This window comes from Kogia breviceps, chromosome 9 (assembly GCF_026419965.1).
Source record: "Kogia breviceps isolate mKogBre1 chromosome 9, mKogBre1 haplotype 1, whole genome shotgun sequence".
NCBI classification, from domain to species: Eukaryota; Metazoa; Chordata; class Mammalia; order Artiodactyla; family Physeteridae; genus Kogia; species Kogia breviceps.
This window is the reverse complement of record NC_081318.1, coordinates 45320617-45338126: the sequence shown is the minus strand read 5'-3', so window position 1 is coordinate 45338126 and position 17510 is coordinate 45320617. Positions and strand designations below refer to the sequence as shown.

The 17510-nt window shown below is 42.9% G+C and overlaps 1 protein-coding gene and 1 long non-coding RNA gene across 2 annotated transcripts in view; one reads left to right on the top strand and one right to left on the bottom strand.

The window, feature by feature from the left end:
• ITPRID1 (ITPR interacting domain containing 1) overlaps positions 1 to 17510 on the top strand; it is a 194520-nt gene that overhangs the window by 134559 nt on the left and 42451 nt on the right.
• Positions 14280 to 16927, bottom strand: LOC131762661 (uncharacterized). The gene is made up of 3 exons (XR_010841993.1): positions 16731 to 16927; positions 16511 to 16650; positions 14280 to 14444 (listed from the first exon to the last, which is right to left on the bottom strand). It is a non-coding gene; the product is annotated as an uncharacterized lncRNA (long non-coding RNA).

The window sequence follows — 17510 nt, the reverse complement described above, 5'->3', positions numbered from 1 at the left end:
TATATTTATGTTGTATACCCGACAGCATTCTGAATCTTCCTGAATTAGAGAGATGGCTTCTCATGACATTAAGTTACATTTGTGTTATTCTTGACATTAATAAGAACTTCATATTTTTCTAGCTCATAAATTTTTTCCTTACAGTCAGCAGTATAGTAGCTTAAGCAGTCAGGCTTATCTCCATTTTTCAGATGCTAAACTTTGGCTCAGAGGAGTTAAGTGACTTGCCACAAGACAACCAATTAGTATGCACCAAGGTTGGAAGTTGAATTCAGGTCATCTGTATTAAAATTTAGAGACCTCTTCTTTATACCATCCAGTGTCCTCAACTCCAGGTACCATGGACTTTCAGATTGTTATTTAGTCCAAACCATGCAATGCTTAAAATACCTACATAACCTCCAATATTTTCTTAAGCATCTAAAGTAAGGGGGATGGAGAGGTCAGTTCATAAATATTTCCAATAAAATTATGCTGTATAAGAGAAGACCAGGACTAGTTATCTTTGTTTTGGGTGGGGAGCAGGGTATGGAAGGGAGGAGAGACTCAACTTTAGCTCAATAGCTTATTTTAAAAAATAACTGCATGCAAGTTTGCAAATTTATACTTTTTCTAGTAATTTAACAAATATTTATTGAGTACCTATTATGTGTCCAGAGCTATAAATAACAAAGTCTCCACAAAAGGAAGAGATGGCATATGACTAATAGGTGTACACATCTCATGAATAGAGTTATTTTCTCTGTTTTGTACAATACTGTATGGCCAGTTCCTTAGGACATACCCAGATCCTGATACATAATGGGTGTTCAATAAATATACATTTATATAATTAATTAACTAATAAGGTAATCTTAGATGTTTTTAAAGGTTATGAAAAAATAAAATGGAGTAATGGAGTTTAGAATGTCCTGGCACAGGGAGTTATATTTTATTAGATGGTTAGGAAAGATTCTCTGAGGAGAAGGGATTGGACACCCTTGTCATCTGATTTTAGAATATTCATTGCTCATTTTTTTGAAACCTATTTCAGAAACAACCACTGAGAAAACTCCTGACTCAGAAATTCCATTTATACTTTCAAATCACAAGGAACCCTAGAATGTCGTTTCTTATTCCCTGAAGTAGAATGGCAGGAATAAACACTGGACCTCACTTCAGGTCCATTGCTGATGTTTTGTATCACCATCAGCCAAGAGACTAAACAGATATTTCTTTTTAAACTCTAAGCTGTAAGCTTGAGAATGTTACTTAGTTTAGTTTAATTTTATTTATTTATTTTGCGGTACGCGGGCCTCTCTCCGCTGTGGCCTCTCCCGCCTCGGAGCACAGGCTCTGGACACACAGGTTCAGCGGCCATGGCCCACAGGCCCAGCCGCTCTGCCGCATGTGGGATCCTCCCAGACCGGGGCACAAACCCGTTTCCCCTGCATCGGCAGGCAGACTCGCAACCACTGCGCCACCAGGGAAGCCCTAGCTTAATTTTATATTAATTTCCTTAAGGAGCATAAGAGTGGCTTCTCGAAAGTATATATTGATTAGCAAAACTCTAGAAATTACCATAATCCAGAATTTAGCCCTTAGAAAATAAATGCCAATACTTTCTCCTTTCTTCTTTGGACATGGATACAGGACTGACTGATGAAATACCAAAGATTTTATATGTGTGCTTTAATGAAAAATGCATGAACATAAGGTCAGGTCACATTGTTTGTGTGACCTATGGTAAGTTATTTGAGGCCTGCAAACCCCCATGTTTCCATTTTTATGATGGACCTGATGAAATCTACCCAACTTGGCAGTTGTAAGGATCAGAAACAATGTGTACAGAACATCACAAACAGTAGTGGTGAGCAATAAATAGTGGCTATTAGTACTGTAGTTATTACTGTGGATTCATCTTGAAAGTCATTTGTAAATCCTCTTCTGTCATTTCTATGGACAAAGATATGAAGACATGAGAAGTGATCATCATAGTCCTTAGTACTCTTTTAAGAAAAATGAGACACATTAACTGATTAAAAAATGGAAGTCTTTTCTTTGATTCTTAAAAGGAAAGTATGTGTAATTACACACTTTCATTTTCAGATATGATTCAGACTATTACTAGTAACATGCTAAGTGACTAATTAAGGGCTCATACAAGTGGTACATTAGAGTTTACTGAGAATTCTAATTCAGTTTTCTATAGGGGCCTGGCTGCTACACAATGCTTTGACAACGTTATAAGATGCCTACTGTACATACAAACATGTAAATTTTTGGAATTTTTACAATTTTCAAGAATTATGGTTTGTTATCAACATATTAGTAACATTATCTTGAATTGATCATGGTTTTCAATTGTGGCTCTTTCTTGGTTTTTTTTAATGTAAATTATTTTTAATTTACTTCTTTTTCATTTATTCTATTTATGATTAGCCTTTCAGGGCCTGTGATGAATATTTATATATATTGGACTTTCAATAATTAGATTTTTTTAACATTATGTACTAGAGTTCATTTATGAATCATTCCTACCATTTATCTTAGACTGTGTTCCCCAGAAACAGTCCTTGGTGAAAGTTCATGTTAAAGTGATTTATTAGGAACTGTTCCCAGGAAAAACAGCAGGGGAATGTGGAGTGGGTCTAGGAACAGAAGGAGGCGATACACTTTTTAACATACCCCTTCCGCACACTGACAAAGGTCCAATTTTTCATTTTCTCTGATTCCACAGGCACTATCTGTTATTTTAGCTTTGAAAATAGCTAGTGCCTTAAATCACACAGTAGATTCCCTAGATAGCTGGGAGAGTAGTTTTCAAGGGATTTTTTCTGATTTCCTCTGTGCCCAAAGCAAGAAACAGCATGAGGATTAGTACAAGTGAATGAGACAAAGAACACAAGACCAAAAAGGTTTCTAAAATGCATATGTTGGCAGCGTAAAAACACTAGCGTGTCTTTCAAACAACTGTCAGACTCGCAAACCTCTCCTGCCTACTTTTTGCCTTTCCAAATCTGATTACTCCATCAATAAAAGGAATTCTTTTAATCTTAGTAGTTTGCATATATGGTGTGGTTGTGCTGGTCACATTCCAATCTAGATAATTATATCTGCTCTTCCTCAAACCCCCAGTTGCTTATATTCCAAGTGGCATTCTTCTTTCCTTTTTAGTCAACTGCTCCTAGGCACCACTGTGAGGTAGTAAACAGCTACAGGGAGCTCCCCTGGAGATGGCTGCACATCCTTGGTAGGTGTGCTCATCCCAGTATAATTTGTCTATCAACGTATTCAATTTTTAAAGCACTTGGCATCCTTCAGGAAGAAAAACCTAGAGAAGGGAAAATCCTATTATTACTCCTATAACCTCAGTAGATTTGAAGCACTGCTCTAATTAGAATGGAGACAACACCAACAATTTAAAAGTGATAGACCTGAGCAGAGAGGATGATTTATGTAAAGGAGTTTCTCAATAGCAAGTATTTCATTGATAACCTATAATAAAATTAGCCTTAAGTTTCAGAGTGCCAAGGTATCATACCTCCATGCAATATTAAGCATTTCTAAGTTACACAAGAGTGGCATTGAGTTATAACCAAATATCTCCAACAGTTTACTTAAAAGAAAATGTGTATCAGTATAAAATCAAAATCGTCTTGCTTTTTGTGAAGAAAGCTTCACTGTAAGTGGAAAGAACAGAGTTTGGACAAACTTATTTCAGAGGAAACATATTCTGATTGGTCTCCATTAACAGTCACTCTTTAGACAAGACCCTTACCTTACAAATAATTCAATGTCCCACCTTCTAAGGAAAAAAATCACCATGTTCTCTTGTAATTTTCCAGTTTATGTTTGTGCCCTATTCCTGCTCCCACAGTACTTTAGGGACCTAAAATAAATTCAGTAAACTTCGTTGACAGAGCGAAGATAAAATATTTGAATTTCAGAAAAGAATCTTTAACTTCAGAAGAAAGGTGCTTAAATTTACTTCTAACACTAATCACTGTAGGAAAAGAAAATAAAGTTCCTTTTCTATTTGTAGCAAGGGAAATGGTGGGGAAATAATTTCAGAAGCACCATATTTACTGTTGTTAGAGAAATTATACATGCTCTTCTGACAGTTCCTGGTAGTTGCGGCCTCCCTGAGATCCTAAGGAAGCCTGGAGAAGACAGAAGCCAGCTGGCTCGCAGACCTTAGGACTCATATGCCTTTTTGGTACTCATTAGTGTTATGGGAGCAAGGACTCTGAAGTCTGTATCCAGACCAAAGGTGTAACCATTTCCCCAAACATAAGAACTTTTCTGTTTTATGTGTATCTCTCCAATCACCACCCAATGTGCCCCTCTCCCCAGTATGACCAGAATTCCATAATAAATAATAGGGCCGTTTATGGGGAAATGGAAAGAAGGCAAGTTTACATTATTCTTTGGGGGATCCCTCTCATGCCCTTTGCTTCTGATACACAACACTGCTAGAGGCATCTGGGTCTGGCCAACTCTTTGTACCCAAGTTTCACAACTATTTGTTTCTTCGCTGATCCATAGCCTAATTCCAAGACAAAATGCTTCTAAGTGGGATCCTCCTTTTTCCTTGGAGAAGGTAGAGATGATGTTAGAAAAGGCTTTGAGCCAAGAAAGTAAAAGGGAGTCAAGAAAGGCCAAAGGCAGATTTCAGAAACTTCCCTTCCTTAATTTGGTTACAACGTAGTACCCCATAATTATAGTTGAGTATAATGACTTACCTACAATTTTTTCTAATTTGTGAATGAGGAAACCAAGACTCATAAAAGTTAAGTAACTTGCTCAGGTTCACCCAACTGGCAAGTGTTGACATCAGGACGAAACCCAGATTTCTCTGACTCCAGTTGGAATGCCCTGCCCAAATTCTGTGCTGCAAATAACCTATTGAGATGTAACTTTATTATAAAATGAGTTTTGCTGGTGCAGATTGCATTTCATTAGAAGCCAAAGCAGATAAAATGTTTTATCACAGGTGTCCTAAGGGAATGGGTAACACAAAGCCTTTCAGGATTCACTCTGTGAAAGCTGATTGCTCACCACCTTGTAGTATGTCTGAGAGAGGAAATCCTCTCTGCTCTCCTCTCTGTCTCCCTGTTCACCTTCGTCTTCTTATAATTTCTAAAATATGCCCATGTTACCTGTCATCTGTATATATTAAGCATAATAATTTATTTATTTTTAAAAATAGATTTAGTCTTCCTTCCTTTTCTTTGTCTATAAATACATGCAAGTTACCCTCTCCACGTCTTGGTAGGCTTTGGTGGACCATGTTGAGCCAATATGCATGCTCAGACATTTAAGGGTGGGCATGAGGTTATGGTTATTTCAGGCAATCCAATTGTTGTCATTATAAAATGGAAGGCTTAATGACTCCATTTCTAGGCCAACCCTCATACTTTACATATGAGGAAAGAAAGGCCCACAAGGTTAGTGACTTGTTCCAATGCCAGTGATGACTAGTGACAAATCCAGACCCAAGACTCTCAGTTCTGAATCTTCAATTCTGATTATTTTATGATTAACCAGTTCTCTGTGTAACATGTTTCCAAATTATTATTTGTTTAAACGATATACGTAAAGGTAAATTTAAGCAGGTAACAGCATTTTGATGGCATGAATAATGTCTGATTTCTTTTCAATCCCCAGAATTTACCTCAGTGCCTAGCACAGAGCAAACACTCATGTTTGTTGGGGAAACAAATGATCAAGTAGTTTTTTAAATAAAGAAAGCTCTTCTTCAAACAGTTAAAAATTAGAGTAAGCTTTTCTCAGAATGTCTTTTAAAAAATATTTCCTTTACAAAGTTACTTTATGAATGCTTAATTGAAAATAAAATGGTTTCACCTTAAATTAAGACACTATATTTCAGATTCAGCTACAATGATTGTATTGAGAAGGTTCTTTATTTACAGATACTTGGTGATGATAAAAATCTTGAGTAAACTTTGTTAGACTTCTTTATCTACGGCAAAATCTGTAATTTTCCCAATGTTAAAAGGAACCCAAGTTTATTCTAAAATCAAAGAACAAACAGAAGTTCAAGTGGGTTGCAAACTTGGCAAAAACATATCCTTCTAAGAAAAAAAGAATTCAGCCTCAAAATCTGTTACTGCTGTGCATCTTCTGGTTTTCCTTTTGTAAGAGCAAAGACCAGAAAAAAGAATGATAACATCACATAAAGCAATGGAATATACTTTGTGTGACAAAAGATATTAAAATTGCTTGTTTGAAATTAAGCCAGATATAGAATTCCTTTTGAAAAGTCCATTTGAAATAGGCCACCTTGTGACCACAATCATGCTTTAAGTTTGGGTGTGTAACCTCGTTCTGAGCGCTACCATTAATCATACTTCAATTGCCATCACTTATGTGGTGCTGTTAGACCTGAACGGTCTCCGAGGAATCCCAGCTCGCCCAAGAACCGCCAAGAGTCGAGAGTCGTTGCAACACGCAAGAGGTTTATTAGGAGCCGGTGCACCGGGGTTCCTTGGTCCTCACGCAGGAGGCCGAAGAGGAACCCCGTAAAAGCGGAATCACATACATTTTATAGGTTTCATTTTTCATTATGCAAAGTGTGGATATATCGAGGGTTTTTTTGATTGGTTTATTTGTTCCGGACCGGAGTGGGGACTTGGCTCTAGTTCCTTGATTGGTTAGCTGTCGGATGCCTACTTTACATTTTCGTGTTGTTGTGGTGGGGGGTGGTTGAGTCACATGAGTTATGGTTGGCTGGGGCGACCTTTAAACTCTTTGGCTTAATCATTCTTACTTGTTTGCTCGCGGTTAGGGCATGTCTCAGACATGTCCTGTTTTCCAGGCCTTTTTCTCAGAACGGTTTCTGCCCAGGGGGGACATTCTAGTATCTTATTTACATCCGCCAGCCGGAAAGCCCAAAAAGTTTTGGGGTATCGATAGGGAAGTAGGGGTGTGAGTATAGTTGAGGCCCTACATTCCCCCCTTTTCTTTTTGCAATTAATTTCAATCATGGAATTTCAGCTTCTTTTTGTAGGCTTTGGTAGTGTTGTCTTAACATTAACACCTGTACCGTACTGACACGCTGTCTGATAAAGGCTATCAAGCGATTTAAAATGCATGCTCCAAAAGTTAAGAGCAACAACAAAATAATGAGGGGTCCTAACAAGGTGGAAATTAAAGTAGTAACCCAGGGAGATTTATCAAACCATGATTGGAACCATCCTTTTTGATTTTCCCTGTCTTGTTGCCTTTTATCTAAGCGCTCCCTAAGCTTGTCCATAGTTTTGGTGATAGCCCCAGAATGATCAATATAAAAACAGCACTCTTCTTTTAGTGCGGCACATAGTCCACCTTCCTTAAGGAACAGCAGGTCTAGTCCCCTCCTGTTCTGCATTACTACTTCTGCGAGCGAGGTGAGTGATTCTTTTAACTGAGTTATGGAACTCTCTAACGCCTGGAGGTCGATATCTACAGCCTGTCTTAAGTTAGCATAGTAGTGAGGTTGCTGGATGAGGGCTGTTGCACCTGTTCCTACCCCGGCTGCCATTCCTAGTCCTAGGAGTACAGCCAGGGTGAGGGTTACGGGCTCCCTCTTAAATCTCCTTTAGCCTATATATTCGTCTAGAAAGGATGAATCCGAATGATAGATGAGTCTGGGGACCAGCTGGACTAACACACAAAAGTCGGTTGAAGCATTGAGGACCTCTAGAGAAATGCAAGGGGTCAGTCCTGTGCTACATGCCCACCATCCGTCCTGAGGAGGGAGGAGATATCCTGAGCCCTGTGGGAGGCTTGAATTGGTACAGAGATGTCGATGGGACGGGGGGGGGGGCGTTTCTACACATGTACCGTTTCCTGATACTGAAGACAGGGTCAATTTACTATTTCCTTCTTGTTTCCATCGACATTGATCTGGAGAGTTGACATTACTAAAATTAGAACCATATCCTATAGCATCATAATAAGGGGGAGGAGCAGCATAGCAAAGCCAACATAATTTGGTAGCCTCTGGATTTGTGGCATTTAGGAACCCGAAAGCCGCCTGAACCAACGAGAGCATTCGGTCCCGGGGGGTTTTGGGTTCGATTGTTATTTTCCTTGGTCCAGAAGTCTGGTTTCTTATCCCTGGTAGCATTGTGGGTGGGGCCAAGGGTACCAGAGAGTGCCCAATCTCAGGATTGGGGCCTACAGGAACGGGAGTAGGGGTTTCGATCTTTAAATTGATGGTCATTAGCAACCCATCATCATATGAAAAAATATCAGGTGTGTAATACCTGATACCCCATGAATGGCCATTTGCCCAATTTTTGTTTTTTTTCCCAGGTTCACTAAAAGAAATTTTAAGGGGATGGCACCAGTTTGAACATTCGGGCACGTTGGCCCAGTGGCTATTTTTCTGATGGGTGTATGTGGCCATTACCTTGATAAAGTCTCAGCTAGAGGTGGGCTTCCAGTAGGTGTCCCCTGTGGTTTCACATCCCCAGCTTTTGCAATAGAAATGTTCTTTCCCCCCGCATTGATAATTCAGGGATCGGTGACGATGGAACCCGGGGCATATATAAAAGGAGAGGGCCCTGAGCATGTTTCTCCGACTCTGGGTTGAACAACCTGCCCCCCATATTAATTTTGGACGTCCCCCCCCGGGCGGGGAAGGTTGAGTCGGGACAGTTTGTTGATTGTAACATCCTTCTAGATCCCAGCCGAGGGTTTCCAGGGCCAATTTACAAATATCGGGAAAGAGGTCTGGCCACCAGGTCCAAGGGGCAGTGGTATGGCTAACAGACCATATTACATCTCCAGTTTGGGAAATTACCTGCCAGGTTAAGCGCTGGGGCAGGTGAGGACTAAAGTTACTCACAGCCAGTAGGGGTAACAAAGTCAGAGTTATGAGTCTGATGAGCGCAGGAGCTTGAGCTTGAGCGGGTTGCTGGTCTTTTGGACCCGGCATTCTGATGATGATGCAGACGCTGGCGCAGCTTTTACGTGGGAGGCGTGAATCCAAGCAGCGATGCCGTCTACCTTTATAGCCGTGGGGGTGGTGAGCAGGACGATGTATGGTCCTTTCCACCGAGGCTCTAGCGTCTGGGTTCGGTGTCGACGGACATACACGGAATCTCCAACTTGGAACGGGTGAGCCTCTGCTGATGTCCCCGGTCGGTAAGCCTCTGCCAGCTGGGACCACACTTCCTTCTGGACCAACTGGAGTCCCAATAGCCTAGCATATAAGTCAGTGTTATTCTGGCAGTCAGGACTTATTCCTTTCCCGAGCGTGAGAAGGGGAGGTGGGGCCCCGTATAGTATCTCAAATGGAGTGAGATGATAGCAGGAGGAGGGGGTATTTCTAGCCCGAAACAGGGCTAAGGGAAGGAGCACCATCCAATCTGTACCGCCAGTCTCTATGGACAATTTAGTTAGGGTCTCTTTTAGAGTTCTATTCATTCTTTCTACCTGTCCTGAACTCTGGGGTCTATAGGCACAATGTAATTTCCAATCGGTCCCCAGGTATTTGGCCACACCCTGACTTACCTGGGTGACGAAGGCGGGACCAGTATCGGACCCTGTTACCTTGGGTGCCCCGAACCGGGGGAAAATTTCTTCTAAGATCTTTTTGGCTACCACAGTAGATGTCTCCTTTTTCGTTGGGAAAGCTTCTATCCATCCTGAGAAGGTATCTATGAAAACTAGGAGATACCTGTTACCATATCTTCCAGGGCGTATTTCAGTGAAGTCGACCTCCCAATAGGTTCCTGGGCGGTCTCCTCTGAGCCTTTTCCCGCTCTCAAGTTTTCCTTTATGGGAGTTTACCTGTTGGCATGGAATGCACTCCCGTGCAATCTGTTCAGCTAATTTGGTTAGTCCAGGGGTATTATAACCTGCCTTGTGTAGTAGGGATACCATCTTTTTGGTTCCCAAGTGTGTCCATCTATGAATCTGTTGTAGCATGGGTTTTGCTTGTTGAAGAGACAATGTTTCTTTGGTTATGGCTGGGGGGGTTATTCCCTTGTCATTTGGTTCCCCAGGACTCTTGTCCGATAGTTCTAGTATGATTTCCCCTAGCGCCACTTTTCGTGCCACTCTATCTGCCATGTTATTACCTCTTGTCACCGGGGTATTGTCCTTCTGGTGCCCGGGGCAATGAATGATGCTGACTTTAGTGGGGAGCATGAGGGCAGCTAGCAGGGCCACTATTTCTTCTTTCTTCTTAATTTCTTTGCCTGCCGAGGTGAGCAACACTCTTTGTTGGTAGATGGCCCCGTGGACGTGGGCGGTAGCAAATGCGTACCTACTGTCCGTGTAGATGTTTACCTTTTTGTTTTCTGCTAGTTCTAATGCCCTGGTCATGGCACTTAGTTCAGCCCGCTGGGCCGATGTCCCTTGCGGTAATGCCTCTGCCCAGATGACCTCTTACCCGTCTACCACGGCTGCTCCCGCCCGACGCTTACCTTCTTCTAGGAAACTGCTTCCATCAGTGAACCAGGTAACGTTGGCATCGGGGAGAGGCTGATCCATCAAGTCTGGCCTGCTACCGTGTGCTGCAGCCAGTACTTCCTGACAATCATGGATGACGGTGGTGCCTTCCAGGTCGGGGTCAGGCAGCAAGGTGGCCGGGTTAAGCCCTGTGGCTGGTGTAAACTTAATACGGTCTGAATTTAACAGCAGGGTCTGGTAATGAGTCATTCTGGCATTTGTTAGCCACCTGTCGGGCGGTTGGCGAATCACACTTTCTAGTGCATGGGGGGCTGTTATCGTTAAGTTCTGCCCCAAAGTCAATTTGTCAGCATCTTTGACCAAGGCGGCTACAGCGGCGATTATTTTTAAGCAGGCGGGCCATCCTGTTGCCACAGGATCCAATTTCTTTGATAGGTACGCAACCGGGCGATTCCAGGGGCCCAGTTTCTGAGTTAGTACTCCCTTTGCGATACCTTTATTCTAGGCCATGAACAGATGGAAAGGCTTAGTTACATCTGGTAGCCCCAGAGCCGGGGCTGATAGTAGGGCTCGTTTAATTTGGTCGAAGGCCCGTTGTTCTTTATCACCCCAAGCGAAAGGGATGCCGTTTTTGGTCAGGGGATACAAAGGGGCTGCTAATTCAGCAAACCCTGGAATCCATAGGCTACAGAATCCGGCTGTCCCCCCAAATTCCCTAACCTGTTTGGGATTCTTGGGGGCCGGTATCCGGGCGACGGTACTTTTCCTGCTTTCCGAGAGCCATCTCTGTCCTCCTTTTAACAAATACCCCAGGTACCTGACCTGTTGTTGGCATATTTGTGCTTTCTTTGCTGAAGCCCGATATCCCAATGTCTCAAGCTCTGTTAACAGCTTCTCAGTTCCCCTGATGCAGTCTTCTTGGGTCTCTGCCGCTAAAAGAAGGTCATCAACATATTGAAGGAGAGTTACCTGAGGATTGGATTCTCTATAAGATGCCAAATCCTGGTGGAGAGCCTCGTCGAAAATGGTGGGGTAGTTCTTGAATCCTTGTGGCAGGCGAGTACAGGTCAGTTGACCTGACATTCCAGAGGCTGGATCCTTCCACTCGAAGGCAAAGTAGGACTGGCTGAGAGAGGAGAGTCTCAAGCAGAAGAAAGCATCTTTAAGATCCAGAACAGTGTACCAAGTGTGCTGAGGTGGAAGAGTACTCAAGAGATTGTAGGGTTTGGGTACCGTGGGATGGAGGTCCGCTACCCGCTTATTTACCTCACGTAGGTCTTGTACCGGCCGGTAATCATTAGTTCCTGGCTTTTTAACTGGTAAAAGAGGAGTATTCCATGCGGATTGGCACCTTACCAGGATCCCTAGTTCCAGCAACCTTTGTGAGGACGAATGCCATCCCGGGCTTCTTTGCTCATAGGGTACTGGCGGACTGTCACCGGGGTGGCGGTTGCTTTGAGTTCTCCCACCACGGGGGGGCGATATTTTGCCATTCCCATACCGGCAGTTTCTGCCCAAGCCTGTGGAAACCTGGTCACCCAATCCTGCATGTCAACTACTGGAGGCGAGGGCACTTCACATAACCTATGTTCATCTTCCAGCTTCATAGTCAAAATTTGGAGTAATCTCCCTTGGTTGTCAGTTATAGTGGGCCCTTCTGGTTGAAAGTGGATCTGGGCCCCCACCTTAGAGAGTAAGTCCCTCCCTGCCTAGCAGAGGGTATGGGCACTCAGGTATGACCAAGAATGAGTGGGTTACTTGTCCCACCCCAAGGTCTACTGTCCTTCGTGTGGTCCAGGAGTACTGCTTATTTCCTGTAGCCCCCTGGACCCATGACCTTTTAGTTGAGAGGGGGCCTTTTGGGTGGAGGAGCACTGAGTGCTGAGCTCCGGTGTCCACCAAGAACTGGACGGGTTCCCCCTCCACTTTAAGAGTTACCCTGGGCTCGGGGAGAGGGTCCGAGCCCTGACTTCCCTAATCTTCCTCTTCCAGGGTAAAAATTTTGTCTCTGGTTGGTTTTCCCCCATTCTTCTTTTTAGGGCATTCTCTTGCCCAATGACCTTTTTCTTTACAGTAGGCACATTGATCCTTGTCTAATGGTCGCCTTCTATCCATTGTCCGCCCTTCCTGTCTATTTCTGTCTCTAATATTTTCTCCTCTGACTCCAGTGGCCAGTATCTTACTCAAATTTTTCTCTTGCCGCTTGTCCCGCCTTAATTCGCGGGCCTCTTGCTCCTTCTGCTTTCTTTCTTCCCTTTCCTCTTCTGTTTCCCTCTTATTATATACTTTATCTGCCTCCTACACTAAATCCTGAAGGGAGAAGCCTTGTAGGCCGTCCAGTCTTTGTAACTTCCTTCTAATATCAGGGGCCGCCTGGTCAATAAAGGCCATTGCTACGGTGGCCTTATGTTCTTCAGAGGTTGGATCATAAGGAGTGAACCGTCTAAAAGCCTCCATTAATCGTTCTAAGAACACGCTTGGCGATTCCTGGGGCCCCTGAGTTACCTCTCTTACCTTGGCCTAATTCGTGGGGTGCCTGGCCGCTCCATGGAGACCCGCCACCAGAGCCTGGCGATACATTTTCAGGCGCTCCTTACCTTCTGGGGTATTAAAGTCCCAATTCGGCCTGACGAGTGGAAAGCCGGCATCAATCTCGTTAGGCAACTGGGTAGGTGGCCCATTGGCGCCTAACACATTCTTTCTAGCCTCCAAGAGAACCCGTTGTCTGTCCTCGGTTGTGAGGAGAGTCTGGAGGAGCTGTTGACAATCGTCCCAGGTGGGTTGGTGGGAGAAGACAAGAGACTCTATTAGAGCAGTGAGAGCCTGTGGATTTTCAGAGAAAGTAGGGTTATGCATCTTCCAGTTATAAAGATCTGCAGAGGAAAAGGGCCAGTATTGGAGGGGCCTATTCCGTGGTTATCGGGGGGGCAATATTCTCTAAGGGGTAGGGTGGTAGAGTCCGGGGACATACCCCTCTGGCTCCTGGTGCCCGCCGAGGGACCGCCCCCTCTGCCACAACAGGTGGCCCTATTGGTGCGGAGGGTTGTGGAGCTGGGGGATCGGGAGGCGGTATGGGGTCTAGGGCTGGAGGGTAAGGTGGTGGGGGATCGAGGAGAAGCAGATCGGACTGCAAGTCTGGATATATCGCCTTTGGTGGGTCCGGGACTGCAGATGACTTTTTGGAGCCTGGGGCTTTCTTCAGAGCCAGTACTTCCGACCGTGCTGGTGCGCATGCAGACATGCCTGTTGAGGGAACAAAGGGCCGGACCCACGGAGGTGGGGAGAGAACCAGATCCTCCCAGACCAAGATATATGATATCTGGTCTGGGTGTCCGTGGGGTCCTGTGTGAAAGACCCTAGATTTGACTAGCCTGATTTTATCTAACAGAAAGGATCCCTCGGGTGGCCACCCTGTCTGAAATGTAGGCCACTCAGAGGTACACAGCGTCTGCCATTTCCCTCTCCTTACTTCTACCGAAAGGTTGTGGGCCCTAGCCCTAACTTCGGTCCGGTGGCTTAGGGTGAGAGAGAGAGGAGTCGTCACAGTTTGTCCCATTATCGTCCGTCAGGAGAAAGATAGAGCACAGGAGAACAATAAAATTTCAGGAGACACACGTTAATATTGCCGCCGCGAGCTCGTTTTAAAACTGAAACCAACTCAGATTCAGATGGCAGTTTGTATAACCTGCCAGGACCAGGTGAAGGGGAAACAAGATTTGTTTCTCCTTCCAGATGGACCACTAGGGCGTCCCCCAGGGTCCGTGGACACCAGCTATTGGCACGTCTGCCTAGCCAGGAGTCCAATACAGATTTCACAGCGAGCCAGTTCGCATGACTTCGTCCTGATGGCGGCTAACAGAGGATAGGAGACAGACAGACAAACAATCAGGCTCCGGCCTGCCTACCTGATACCTCCGACTCCCGATGTTCTTGTGACCCGGGGGCGAGTGGGGATCCTGGACGAGCCCCCAGATGTTAGACCTAAACGGTCTCCGAGGGATTCCACTCGCCCAAGAACCGCCAAGAGTCGAGAGCCGCTGCAACACGCAAGAGGTTTATTAGAAGCCAATGCATCGGGGTTCCCTGGTCCTCACGCAGGAGGCCGATGAGGAACCCCCAAAAGCGGAATCACACACATTTTATAGGTTTATTTTACTCATAGGGCGGGTACATCTGGAGTTTTGTAGTGATTGGGTAAACGGGGTGACCTTTAAATTGATTGGCTTAGGCGTTCTTGCCTGTTTTTGCGGTTCGGGCCTGTCCTGTTTTTCAAGCCTTTTTCTTATAAGGGTGCGTCCTGTCCCTTTCTCGGAATTGTTTATGCCCAAAGGGACACTCCAGTATCTTATCTACACCTGCCAGCTGAACAGCCCCAAAAGTTCTCGTTATCGATAGGGAAGTGGGGATGGTGGGGATGTGACTACAGTTGAGGCCTTACATGACCACAATCACGCTTTAAGTTTGGGTGTGTAACCTCGTTCTGAGTGCTACCATTAATCATACTTCAATTGCCATCACTTATGTGGTGCTACTAGGTAGAAATAAGTTTTTCTCATATACTTGTGTTTGCATTTCACTATTTATAGATCCGTGATTATATTTCTTATTTGTTTTCATGCTTCCCTTTGCTATCATGAATATCACAAAACTGCATACAATATCTTCACTTGATTTTTCCCCCTGTAGTAGGTATTCAGGGTTTCTCTTCTGAAGAGTTTTTAGCATTTGAATCCAAATCATTTACACATGTCAGTGAAACCATGCTTTAAAGAGGAGCCAGTGCTTCTGGAGCCCCAGATAAAAGGACTTAGTTTTTAAAGTGTACAAAGACTCTGTTATACGGCTATTTTACTCTTTGTAAGGGCTACCAACATCCTCAGAGTTCATTCTCAGAACATTTGACTGAACTCTGCCAAGGAGAGACACAATCTTATTCACCATTGTATCCTCTGAATCTAGAACACTGCCTAACTCACAGTAAGCACTCAATAGATAAATATTTCTGGAAATGAATAAATATAGCAAGCTTTTTTCTAGATGGTGGCTCGTCATCAGCTTTAAAATTATTTTATTTCATTGCTAAGGAGGCATGTCTTATAAATTATGTGTTTCTAAAACATATGTTGTAAAAGATCTTCTGGGGTATTTTTTATTGCTATCAAATTAAATTAAAAGGCACTTTTAGCATTTTTCTTTACCATCTATTTTACCCATAATCTGTGCCTTGTCAACTAGACAAGTTCCTCAAAGCCTTGTCTGTGTCTTTCAGGTCTCTCCATTATTCATCCAAAGCCTGGCACAGAGTAGCCAATCAGTAATATAGTTGTCAAGTAAATGAATGACAATATACAAAATAATTTTTACCAGAATTTAAAATGATTTTGAAGTAGTAAAAAATAACATTGGTAGTGCAATAAAAAAAGAGTGACATGAAAGACATTCTTTAGAGAAAAATCAAAATGAACAAGGCAAAGAGGTGAAAGGGATTAAATATGACAGATATGGAGGGCAGGGTCTCAATGCTCTGTCCATCTTTCCAACAAGCTTCAGTGGATTAAGGTCCCTAAAAACCCAAACCTCCTTTTTTTTTTTTTTAAAAAAAAAAAAGGAGATTAATGAGGATTAAAATTTAAAGATACTGGGAGTTCCCTTGCAGCCCAGTGATTAGGGCTCTGTGCTCTCACTGCCGAGGGCCCAGGTTTGATCCCTGGTCAGGGAACTAAGATTGAACATACAGTATGGCCAGATAAATATATAAATAAATAAAATTTTTAAATTTTAAATAAAATAAAAGATACAATGCTATGAGAATACTAGATTAGCCATGGCAAAGCATTTTTAGTTATCTGGGTGATTGCCCTGGATGTTTCACTCAGACAGAAAAGCAATAGCATATTCAAAAAAGTTTAACTGAAGAGAGGTTTGAAAAGGAACTATTTACTGAGGTGGGCTGAATTCAAGGAACCAATAAGAGATGGGGAAGCACCCCTAGGCTAGGAAGAGCAGAAAGCAATTACCACTCCTAGGTCTGAAAAAACAGTGGGAAACAATCATGTTACTGGATCCTGGTAAAAGTGGAAGCTTTAGAAGGAAAACACTTTACCTGGAGATCTCACCGTAAAGGAGTGCAGCTATTTTCAAATAGTACCCCAAAGGAAGTGGTGGTAAGTAAGTACTCAGTGTTCTTTCTCCTGCCCTTCAATCTCTACCAGTGCCTCCCATTGACTGAACACAAGTGAAAACCTGGAGGAAAGACAGGGCAAAAAATGACTGTAAAATATGGTCAGACCATGAGACCAATAGAGAAGGTTTTTCACACTCACCTCTCAGCAGAAACCAGAGGATAAGAGCACATCAGTTTCATTTTAAAGTAGATATTCTGCAACTCAAGAATTTTATACCTTTTTAAATTGTCACATAATTGTGAAGCAACATTTCAGATAAGCAAACTCTCAGGAAGTAGAGCACCCACATTTTCTTTCTCAAAGATGTATACCAGCCTACCAAATGAGGAATCCTGTTTAAGAGGATAAGCAAGGCAAAGTAGAAGGAAATGTAAATTATACAGATGTAATCCAAATGTCATGAAAATTCTTAAAAAGAAGGCACATGAAAAAAATAATTTAACAACAACATTCTAGATCTAAAATCCTAGATCATATCACAGAAAGCTGAATGCAGAAGAAAATAAAATTATCAACAAATACTGATAATTGGGCAGTCAACAGACATGGATAATTCTTGATAATTCTTGAAAATCACAGTGTGAAATATGTTTGAACTTTTAAAGTTACCATTAATTAAATTTTAAAACACACTATACGGCTTATGAATTACCAGAGGAAAAAAGCAACCTAAGAAAATATAGTCCACCTGGCAAAAGAATAATCATTGAAAATTAATCATATTAATGATACTAACAAATATTGAGTGCCAGGCACTAGGCTACGTGTTCTATATTATCTCCTTTAATCCTCGATTAAGTCTCTGAGATAGCTATTTATGATGCAATTCGAAATCAGGTCAGCTTAAATGTGAAGTTATGGTCTTTATTTATACAACAAGAATAGCAAATAGATTATAACTTGTGTCCCAATTCTCAT